The 10384-nt window shown below is 42.6% G+C and overlaps 1 protein-coding gene across 9 annotated transcripts in view; it reads left to right on the top strand.

The window, feature by feature from the left end:
- Positions 1-10384, top strand: part of NAV2 (neuron navigator 2) — a 425654-nt gene that overhangs the window by 178346 nt on the left and 236924 nt on the right. The window lies entirely within an intron of this gene.

Below are 10384 nucleotides of genomic sequence, written 5' to 3'. Positions count from 1 at the left end.
AGAAAGCTGTTATTTTCTATTGCTTTATATATTTTTATATATTATCTATTTGTTATACACTATTATTTTTTGTACCCATTGTTAGCTTGCATACACATCATAAAGGTTTTTTGTAATGGATTTCTTTTCCACTTGTAAAACTTGGCTCCCTATCTACACTGTAGCCTGCTCTCCTGTTCGTGACATTATTCAGCTTTGGAAATAATTGTGACTGTCTAGTTTAACTGCGGCTTCATCAGTTCATAGGTCCTTAGGTCAAAGAACCTGTGTCTGTAGATTAACCTAGAAAACTGATGTTAGGTGTACCCTTTGGGGGAGAAAAAAAAATCAATTGTGGTGCTCCGCATTTTTTAGTTTTATCTGTTTATGGAGCCCAAAACTTGAGCAATTGAAACTTCTTTGTGTTTCTTAACTCAAAGTGAGGCTGGTAGAAGATGCCATGTTTGATAGCATCTATTCCTTAGCAGGAAAATAGCTGCCACCTCCACCCTGCAGTACCAAATCTCTCTTCCTTTGGACTTGCCCACGTATTATTAATGAAGGCCTCTCCACAACCCTTTAATAGAGGAGTCTGGCTTTAGGTATGGCAAGACGTGTATTTTGAGTTACACAAATGCAGATCGGCATTAACTGCAATAGTGGAAATTAGTTCCAGGTTTAAATGAAGTCTCTGCTAGCCTCTCAGTACCCGAGGACCTCCTGTTAAAATAGCCATCACATTTCCTTGGACAGCATGAAGCTATTATTATCTGGCTTTACAATTCATAAAAAGAAAACGAAGAAATACATTTCCAAAGCAGCAACTAATTGTACTTGTTTCTATTTCGGGAAGCCCAGCTGGAGGCGTTTGCCAAGCTGTCAGACCAGCTTGCCTACGTTCACAGGGGAGTTCTGCGGCAGCATGCGCGCCTTTGACTTCCAGTGCCACAGCTCTCCTCCGGTACAAAGCTCTTTTCTGGGCTGATCGGCTCTGTCTTGCTCTGTTCTAACTCTGAAGTCCAAGTGCGTAGGTGTCGGGCAGCTCGTGTGCTGGTTGCACGTGCCCGGCCGCACAAGGGCTGCCCTCAGAGCCGAGCGGCTCGCTCCCCTTGCGGCGCTGCTGGCGAGGTGCTGGGGATGGCACGGAGCACGTCAGCGTTGCCAAGACCACTGCGATTAAATTGTTGCGGAGATAGAGAAAGCCATCTGCTATTTGTTCCCCCTGCCTGCTCGCTATTCGGAAAGCCGGTGCCAGACATTGCTGGCAAGGCCGGCTGACTGGGTGCCAGGCTGTCATGTGGAGAAGGCCTGGCTGCTGCTCAGCCTGGGTCAGGGGCTTGGTGCCCCGTCTGCAGGTGACATTGTGCTTATGTGTGGAAAAGGCTTGGCTGTCACTTCATCGAGGGAAGTTGCAGCAAAGGGTGCGATGGTAGCTGGAGCGTGCCTTCTACAGCTGGTGCCTTTGCGCTGCTGGGTGGCGATCCTAGCTGAGCTGATACAACGTCCTCGCTCTCTTTGGATGTACGGCCATCAGAGTTGGTCTTGTGCCTGCTCCGTCCCTGGAGATAGAGAGGCTTGGGCGATGTAGCCCGGCGTCGCTGTCAGGTGGTGACCTCAGGGCTGCCGCTGTGGCTGCGGTGCCGTGAGGGCCAGAGGGGGCCTGCGTCCCCTTCGTGCTCGGCTGGTCTTCAGAGGGTGCAGCACCGGGATGTGGCGGGTGGGCTGCGTGCGGGTCTGACAGCTTCCTTGGAGGCAAGTCATGACTGGGAACCTTCTCTGGCAGAGCGTGAAGTCCTTTGGCACACATCAAATTCCTTAAGCAACAAGAAAACGCTCTAAAAGAATACTAGGATCACTGCAATATTAAGGAGCTAAAGTTTACAAAATGCGAGAAGAGGTCCTAGGTAACTGTGCTTTTTACATTCGTGACATAGTCTTTTTGTCAATGTGACACAGTTTTTAATGGTATGGTCATGTACCATTTTTTCCTACATTGGCCATATACAGCAGGGAGTTAGTAAGTAGCTGTTTAACAGTATGCTTTATTCAAAAAGAACAATATTTCAGACTCAAAGCTCTGTTTACTGTACTTTACTAAATCCTTCTCTAAAAACACAATTCATAAATTCATACTTTTTTTTTTTTATTCCTCCTCCACTATGGATTTTTCCTTTGCAGTTTTTCAGTAAGTAGTGTTGATCAGTATAATACCTAAATCCTATATCGGCATGAATGTAAATTCACTTCACCTCTGGATGGGATCAATAGATTTTGCAGATGGTGTTATCTCTGTTATGTAGATAAGGGACCAAAACACCGGGAAAGTGAAAACAAGACTAACATTGTCCTTAAAATATAAACCTGATTTAGGGGCATATGCTGTATACTGTTGAATAGGTTCTCTGTCTCTTTTTTTTTTTTTTTTATACCTGGGTGTTCATCACAGTCCTGTTCCCATCGTTGGCTCTGTCTCTGCTCTTCAAAGTTCAAAATGATGATGGTGTTAATATATATATGTACACACACACCCCTGATATGTGACCATCCCCTTTGAGGTTTGGTGTTTGCTGTGAGCAGCAGGAGTGGTGCTGGCACGGCGCTGCCCGTCCCAGAACTCGCAGTGCGTCTGAGCAGCAAGTGCTAGTGGTGGGCCTACGGCGATGGATTCTCACTGATCTTTGTAAAGCAGGTTAAAGCTTTGGTATTTGCTAGTGCTCTAATTTTTAGACAATATGCTAATTACTCTTTTGAATTGGAAATGCCTGTTCAGCACAGTGCAAGAGAAATCGGGATTGACTTTGTGATGCTGTGTCGCAAACAGTGTTGAACCTTTTCCTGTTTACGTAGAAATGCTGTTATGGTTTTCCTAGGCCAAATTAGCCATCCCCACATTTTTATTCCGCTCACAATACACGTGCGTGTGCACGCATGCATATGCATACGCAGTTGTAATCTTCTTATTGTTGTGCTCGCAGCGATACTGTCCAGAAGAATTTTTTTCCTAATGTCAGAGTGGAGAGATGATGATGATTGTGGAAGTGGATGCAGCTGTCTGAAAATGAAAAATAAAAGACAAAATAGAAACAGAAATATTTTGCATCTGTGGGGAGGAGAAAAAAAAAGTAATTAGCCAAGGATAGATAAATTGGTTTATGATGAAAGCCCCGAAATGGTGGCACAAAATGTTCCAAAAGGTTTTCTGTACGATGACACCTGTGTTCAGGGTTTCACCCTAGGGATTCTCTGACAAAATTGAGGATTTCTGGCATGGTAGAGCAATAGGGGAGTTAATGTCTGAAATAGGAAGTCATCTCACTTTCAGAAATGAACATCGCTATTTCAGTTTTTAATTTTGATAATTAGCAGTAACAGTTCATCCTCAAATTGTTCCTCTAACATTAGGTGGTCCAGAATTGCGTGACTTAATATGACATTTTATCCTGTCTGGAAGAAGACAGGAACAGCTAACTGCTATTAATTGCGCAAGCTATTTACTGCAAAGAAAATTTGGTTTTCCATTTATATACATACAGATCAGTGCTTCAGCTTCTGCGAAGTGATGCGCTTCAAAGACTTTAACGTTGTGTATTAAACACTAATTTCTGTTACTGAAAGTCTGTCTCAACCTATACTTCATGTCTGTTTAGCCAGGTTGCTTCTCTTGCTGCCCAGCGTGTTAGTAACGTGTTCCTCAGCGACATGCAATGTCTCTGTAAGTTCTCCTTGCCTCTTAAGTGAATGTGTCAACCTCCTTGGGTGTGCTTTCTGGCATCTTGCTGCATTCTCCTCGGCCCTTCTGGTGGCCACTGATCTGTGGAAGACACTTCTGTGTTTCCTATGTTTGGCCAGCTATCGGCCCTGTCTTTGCAGATGAAGTCAGGAAACCTTAAGAGTGTTATTGAGAATGCAAATGAGCTTATTGAGATGTCCTGGTCCTGCTGTTTACACAGATGTTATACCCTAGGGTGAAAACATTGCATTGTAGTTTGCATTTCGTGTTGAAATCACTGTTATTGCAGGCCAAGATGCTGTTCACATCATTCAGTGTCTTTCTAAGAGATGTGAGAGCAGAGCTGAAAGAAAAATCACACCTAAACATGTGCTGTGGTTTCCTTCCTACAATTTTGTCTGCTGGTAGCTTCTGCTTCTGGATCTCCTGCCTAAGCATGTTCTGGTGGACCAAGTTAGTGTTTATAGCTGATGTCCATTTAAGCCTCTTCCAATGGATCCAGATGTCTTTTGTTTTATTTTGCTTTATTCAAGAAATAGAGGGATACTTCAGATGAGAAGGGTGCTGAGGAGGCCTCCAGTCCAACTTCCTGCTCAAAGCAGGGTCAGCCATGAGATCAGACCACACTACTCAGGGCTTTTTCCAGGTGGGTCTTAAAAACATCCAAGAACAGTCACAAGCGCGCTCTGGGCTAGGTATGTCCCTGCCTGGTTGTCCTCACAGTGGCCAAGTTTCTCCTTATACCCAGCCTGAACGTCTTGTTGCAGCTTATGCCTGTAGTCCCCTGGCCTCCTGTCAAGCACTGCGGCATAAAACCTGGCTCTGGAAGCTCCCTGGGGCTGCTGCAACGTGCCCCAAAGCCATCTCTTCCTGGCTGAAGAAGGCCCTTCCTCAGCCTCCCCTCACACGGCAGGTGCTCCAGGTCAGCCATCCTGCTGGCCCTCTGCTGAACTCCCTCCAGTTGGTGCAGACGGGCGGACGAGGAGTGGTTTCTTCGAATTAAAATCGGTGCTGGTTCACTTGCAGTTGTCTGCTTGCCACCGTGCTGCCCGTCTGGATGTTTCTCTGAGGTCTGTTAGCGTTGATCCAAAGAGAAGGACACTGCGTGGCTCCATATTGATTCTTGTTTGAGAGCAGATGTATGTGCTTCGTGGGGGGTGACAAGGTTGAATAGGTGGATGCCCGATGATGTTTTTCTAAAGAGACTAACAGTGAGTGAGCTAAGAAGACACGGAGCTGGTTATGACGAAGGTTGCAGCTCTGGCATCTTGAAGAATCAGTGGAAGTCCCGAAGTCTGGAGGTATAATTGAAGGTGAAACAGATGTTAGATGTGTATCGGAGCTTCATTGTGGATCACTGTCTACAAAAGCTGATATTTAGCCTGTTATTTTCCAGATGATATTTTTTTTTAACATGCTGAGGGAGCAGATGTGCTTATTGTATCCCCCTCCTTTAAGTCATTTTGGGCAGTTAAACAGATGGATGCATTTTGAAATCCAGTAACGTCTCTTTCAGCATCTGTAACGTCATTGTTCCCTGTGCCAAGCACGGTGCAGCGACCAGAGCATCTGATGAGCACTTTGCCTGTGACAAGCTGCCCCGTTTGCCAAAAGCCAACGATACACTAGTGTTGTGACAGGGACGATTGGATTCTACTGCTTTCACAGCGCCACGACTTGAGTTTTGCTTCTGGAATAGGCAAAGCTTGTATTAATTCTAGTGCAGGAGGTGACTGTGTCTCTGGAATGCAGGAAATCATTCCATCAGTTGAATTCCATCTATCTGAAAAGAAGGCTGCATATTACTTATCATATGATAAGCTTCAGCCAGATCTTCTTGTGGGGTGATACAGTGTGCTAGGGCTGTGTGGGGTTTCGACACTGACACCTTTGCAAAATATTCCAAACACTCTGCGTAGCATTATTAGAAATCACGTGATGAGACGTTTAAGGTAAATGCAATGCCATCAGGTCTTTATACTGTAGATCTAAACAGTGTAAGTTGAATAAAAAATCACAGGTAAAATTCAGGGTGACAGGAAACCTTAGGATAGAATAATATCCTGTCACTTACCACAAAAGGTTAAATATTGAAATATCGAGTCTGTTTAAGGCAACAAACATCATGAATCATTACTTCCTTTGTTGTGCTATGAAACCAAAATAGGAAAAACATTACAACGCTCAGTGACTTTTTGGATGTGATATTTGGGTGACTGATATTGCAAAAGCTTGGAAAAATCGCTGTTAAAACAGTAGGAGGGGCAGTTATCAGTTTGCTAATGGGAGAACCAAGGAAATGCCAGGACGTTTGAGAAGGGAAACTTGGTCTTGCCATGCATGAGGATGCTTGGTGGTCTTATAACGCTTCAGGCTTGAGAATTCAGTATTAGACTAGAAGGCAAAAGGAGTAATTGTTTCCTGTACATTTCTTTGCAAAGTGATTTTTGAAATTTTCTGGTTTTAAACTGAGTGTGATGTTTGGTGTTTGTTTATATTTATATATTTAAATAATATATATGTTATGAATATATTTTTTTTTCAATATAAACCAAATTGGTACTTTCTGTTTATCCACAGTTTATGGTAGTCTTCCTCAAACTGCCTTGCAATGGATTATCACACTGGAGATGGAAGTGTCAAATTATTGTTACGGTGATTGTTACTTTGTACAAGTTGATTTTCAAGAACGGTCATGGCTGCTGGGCTTAAGGTTGACCTCAGTTATGGTTGTGTGAATTTGAAGAAGTTTCACTGAAATTTCTGACTTAAAAATTTCAGTAGGGCCACTGACCCCCACTTTTACCTTCTGAGGATGTGCTTGGATTTTGTCTTATCATTAAATCAGGACAAATCTTTCTTTGAAGGAGCTGTGGAGGTTGGCAGCATTCGTACTGGGGCTTCGTGTTAAGTGCTTTCAGTGTTTCCTTTTATATCATTACGAACTGTCCAGGTTGTTATATATATTCTGCTAACACATTCAGAAAAAGCTGGAGTTCATAGCACTGCAATTAATCATTATGACATTGTGTGGTGCATTGCAGGTGACCTCCAGCGGAGAACCGCTCCCGAGTGGTTGCCCTGTGGGAACGCTCTCTTTTTTTGGCTTCTAGTGGCTGCCTGCAGACTGGAGAGGCCTGGGCACCAAATTCGGTTGTGAAGTGTACTTGGCAAAGCCTGCAAGTGCGGGACGATGTTTGTGTTCCTCTGATACCCAGCTGGCAGTTGGTGAGCACGGCAAGCACAACTTATATGGCTCCAGAGCTGCACTGTACGTCATCAACCGAACTGTGTGCCTGGGCTCAGTAAGCAAGGGGACTGTTCTAATACAAATTTGTTGGTAACGTGTACCAACGGCTAAGGAGCTAACGTGAACATAGGATAGGATTGGAACAGCAATTTAAGTAAGATTTGATTAGTGCTTAACATTTTGATGTCAAATTCTGACATTGGCTGTAGTAAAACTGTTTTGATTTAGAGCTCTCTGATTTAGAGCTTTATGACTGTCAGCATTTTGTTTGAATGGTCATCATTTGGTCTTCAGAAAACAGCTGAAGTTGCTTGATGGTAATTTGGCCGATTTATGTTTGTTCAAAACTGCTAATGTGGGATAAATTTATGGCAGCTTAGGCTAGGTTGGAATGCCTAAGCAGATCCACTTGTTGAAATAAAGCCTTTTCTTCTGATCTGCTTCTCGGATGGTTTCTGCCTACCTTCAGGCTATGAGCACTCTTGCAGATGATGGAGTGGATGTGTTTGAAATGTGCTGGTAAGGGACAGCAAGGTTCAGAAGGCCTAATGGTGTGAGATTGTCAGCTGATGGTGTGAGATAGCCAGCTTGTAACTAAAAGGATTTTTCTTCCCTCGCGCTTCTCGAGAAGACGCAGTATAACAGCACAGGGAAGAGAGCGCTTTTTTTTTTTTTTTTTTTTAGTTCATCTTCATATTTCACCTTAACTTGATGATTCTTACCCCTGAAGCGCATTCGTGGTACTTGGTTTATCACCACCTTCCTTCTGTGATATGCTCAGTAGCGTGATTCTAGTCACAGATGCTTTCTTAGCTTTTCCACATACATGAAGCCATGGACAATGTCAAATCAGGCATAAAATAATACAGGAGCTGGTACTGTTAACCTTGAGGAAACAAAGGACACATGAATAGATTAAGAATACCCAGATGCACATCTCTGTTGGGAGGATGTGATTTGTAAGAATCCTCTTAAAACGGTATTGAAATATTTATCCCAGGTGCTGTTAGTGGCATGGGAAGATGTTTATTCTTATGATCGCAGATGTTAAGAGATAGTGAATCAAGGTGAGCTGTAGGTTGTCATGACAAAGCTAGGCCGGTAGGATCATAAAATCTATGCATTATGCCCTATGTGTTACACAGGGGTCACTGCTGTGACTACAGTATAGTCAGACAAGGTCTTTCAATACACATCTAAAACTTACAGCATCGCAGAAAGCATTACTTGAAACAAGCTCTTGCATCCCAAATCCCTTCCACTCCTGTTCTTGCTGAGTTTAAGTCTCAGGAATTTACTTAAAGTCAGAAGGAGGGGCCTTTCCAAAGCCAGTCACAGCAACTCTGTTAGGATGTCTGTCTCCAACCAGCTGAGGCCAATTTTACTAGATTCTGAGAAAGTGAGATGGCTACAGGTCCAAAAACAACTGCAGCAAAATGAAATAGAAGAAGCAGCTCAGTGTTGTTGCATTTGCTTAAACAGTAGAAAATTATGTAGCTTTTGAGTAAAGCACTACCAGAGTTATCTTTATGTAAAATGCTGGTCATGTAACCCAATGATAAATACATGATGAAATTAAAAAAAAAAAAAGTCTGGAAAGAGGTAGGCAAATTATTTCAGCGTGGTTGTGATGCCAGCTCCTACAATTCATGCTTATGTTACAAAAACATTAAATGTTCTGCTACAGAAACAGTACTAAATAGGAACATTTTTCAGAAGATGCTCATTTAAAATGGTGCCATTTTGTGTCACCATGTGAAAGTTCTGCCTGCATCACTGATGTTGCGAGTGAAACTTCATATGTGTCTTCTAAAAATGCACCAAGGGTGTTTCTTGTCCAGATGGAATTTACCTTGTGTGTTTGTTAAAGCATGACACTGTTATAAAATGAGGTGGAATTAAACCCAGAGTGAATTAGAAACATGTCAGGGGATTACAAAAGGGATTTTAGATCAGAATTAGTGTAATACAGACGAGATTTTTGTGAAAAGAACTGGGAACAGAACCAGGGCTTTCTCCTTTGCTCTATATAAAGAACTCACATGTACAGATTATAATTGCTGTGGTGAGAGGATGCCAAATTATATAATGCCTCTACCACTATTGCTGTTTTCTAACCTCAAGAGTTCCTCTTTTGGGAACACAACCAAAAAAAAAATAAAAAAAATGAGCAGCTTGATCACATTTATACCTTTATGGTTCTTCCATGAAATGGTAACATAAATCTGCAGACCGGATCGGGCTTTTACATATCCGATACTGTGATCAGTGACAACGGATGGATTTGAATGTGCAAAATGCCTGCAGTGCCAAAAATAGGTCCATATTTATTCCTGTCATAACTTCACTGAAGTTAATGGAGTTGAGCCAAGGCTGAATATGCCCACAGTCTATAGGACAGCTGGCCTTCTGGCAGGATTTGTTTGACAAAAATGCTTTTGTAAGAACAATTATGTCTTCTGATATTGACGGTATATATGGTGACATTTCAAGTACATTCATGTGGATTAAAAATGAAGGTTTCAGATGCATCCACAATGCCTAAAAGACAAGGAAAGCCCTGATAAAGGTATTTGCAAGCAAGAAGTGAGTGTAGTTCCATCAGCAGTTCTGGACTACCAGCCCACTTAATGGGGTTTTCTACTTGTAATAATAATTCTCTATATTTTGTTCACTAACACTAATGTAACTTTAGGCTTCATTGAGGATGGATCTTGAGCACAATTTGAAGGGAAGGTCTGATTCTCTCATCCTTTGCTACATTTGGCGAAGTTGTTCATTTTACTTGCAATACCCACGTGTAATCCATATAGGCGTTTTCTTTCCACTTGGGTTCAGTTGTTAATTGATAGTGTCTGAGCAATGAAGGCAGCCTCGATGGTTTTAGCTTTCCAGAAACATTCATCTCATTCGTTCAGATTCAAGAGCAGTCAACCCTGGCTTTTTTTCTGTTTACTTGTTTTGTTTTGGGCAACGTGCTGACTTGCCTACAAGCTCTTGAACTACAAACTATTCAAAGAGCTTCTGCTGAAGTACTGAGCTGCTTAGTAACATTTTGAGAATATTAAGCCAGTTCTTGACACCAGCCTTGGCACCTCAGATGGCGCTAAGTAGCCGCAGCTTGACTCCTGAGCAAAGGCATTTCCCGAGCTTAAAAATCAGTCCTAGAAGCCAAGTCAAGTCACTACTTCTTTGTTTATTTTATTTATTTATTTATTTTCTCCCAGGGAAATAAAATGCTTGTTTATAGCATATTTTTTTTCCTTCCACATGCCCCCAGTCAGGGAGCAGGGTGGATGCTTACTGGACCTCAGGCAGATAAGGGAGAATGTTGTGGTTATTCAAGCAAAAATACTCATCATCTTCGAGCTGCAGGGGAATGTTCTCCTAGTTAGTGGCTCATCTGACATTTGTGGCAGGAAAGA

This window comes from Anser anser (genome assembly GCF_964211835.1).
Source record: "Anser anser genome assembly, chromosome: 5".
Lineage (NCBI taxonomy): Eukaryota > Metazoa > Chordata > Aves > Anseriformes > Anatidae > Anser > Anser anser.
Note: the sequence above shows the minus strand (reverse complement) of the source record. Positions and strands in the feature narration are given on the sequence as shown.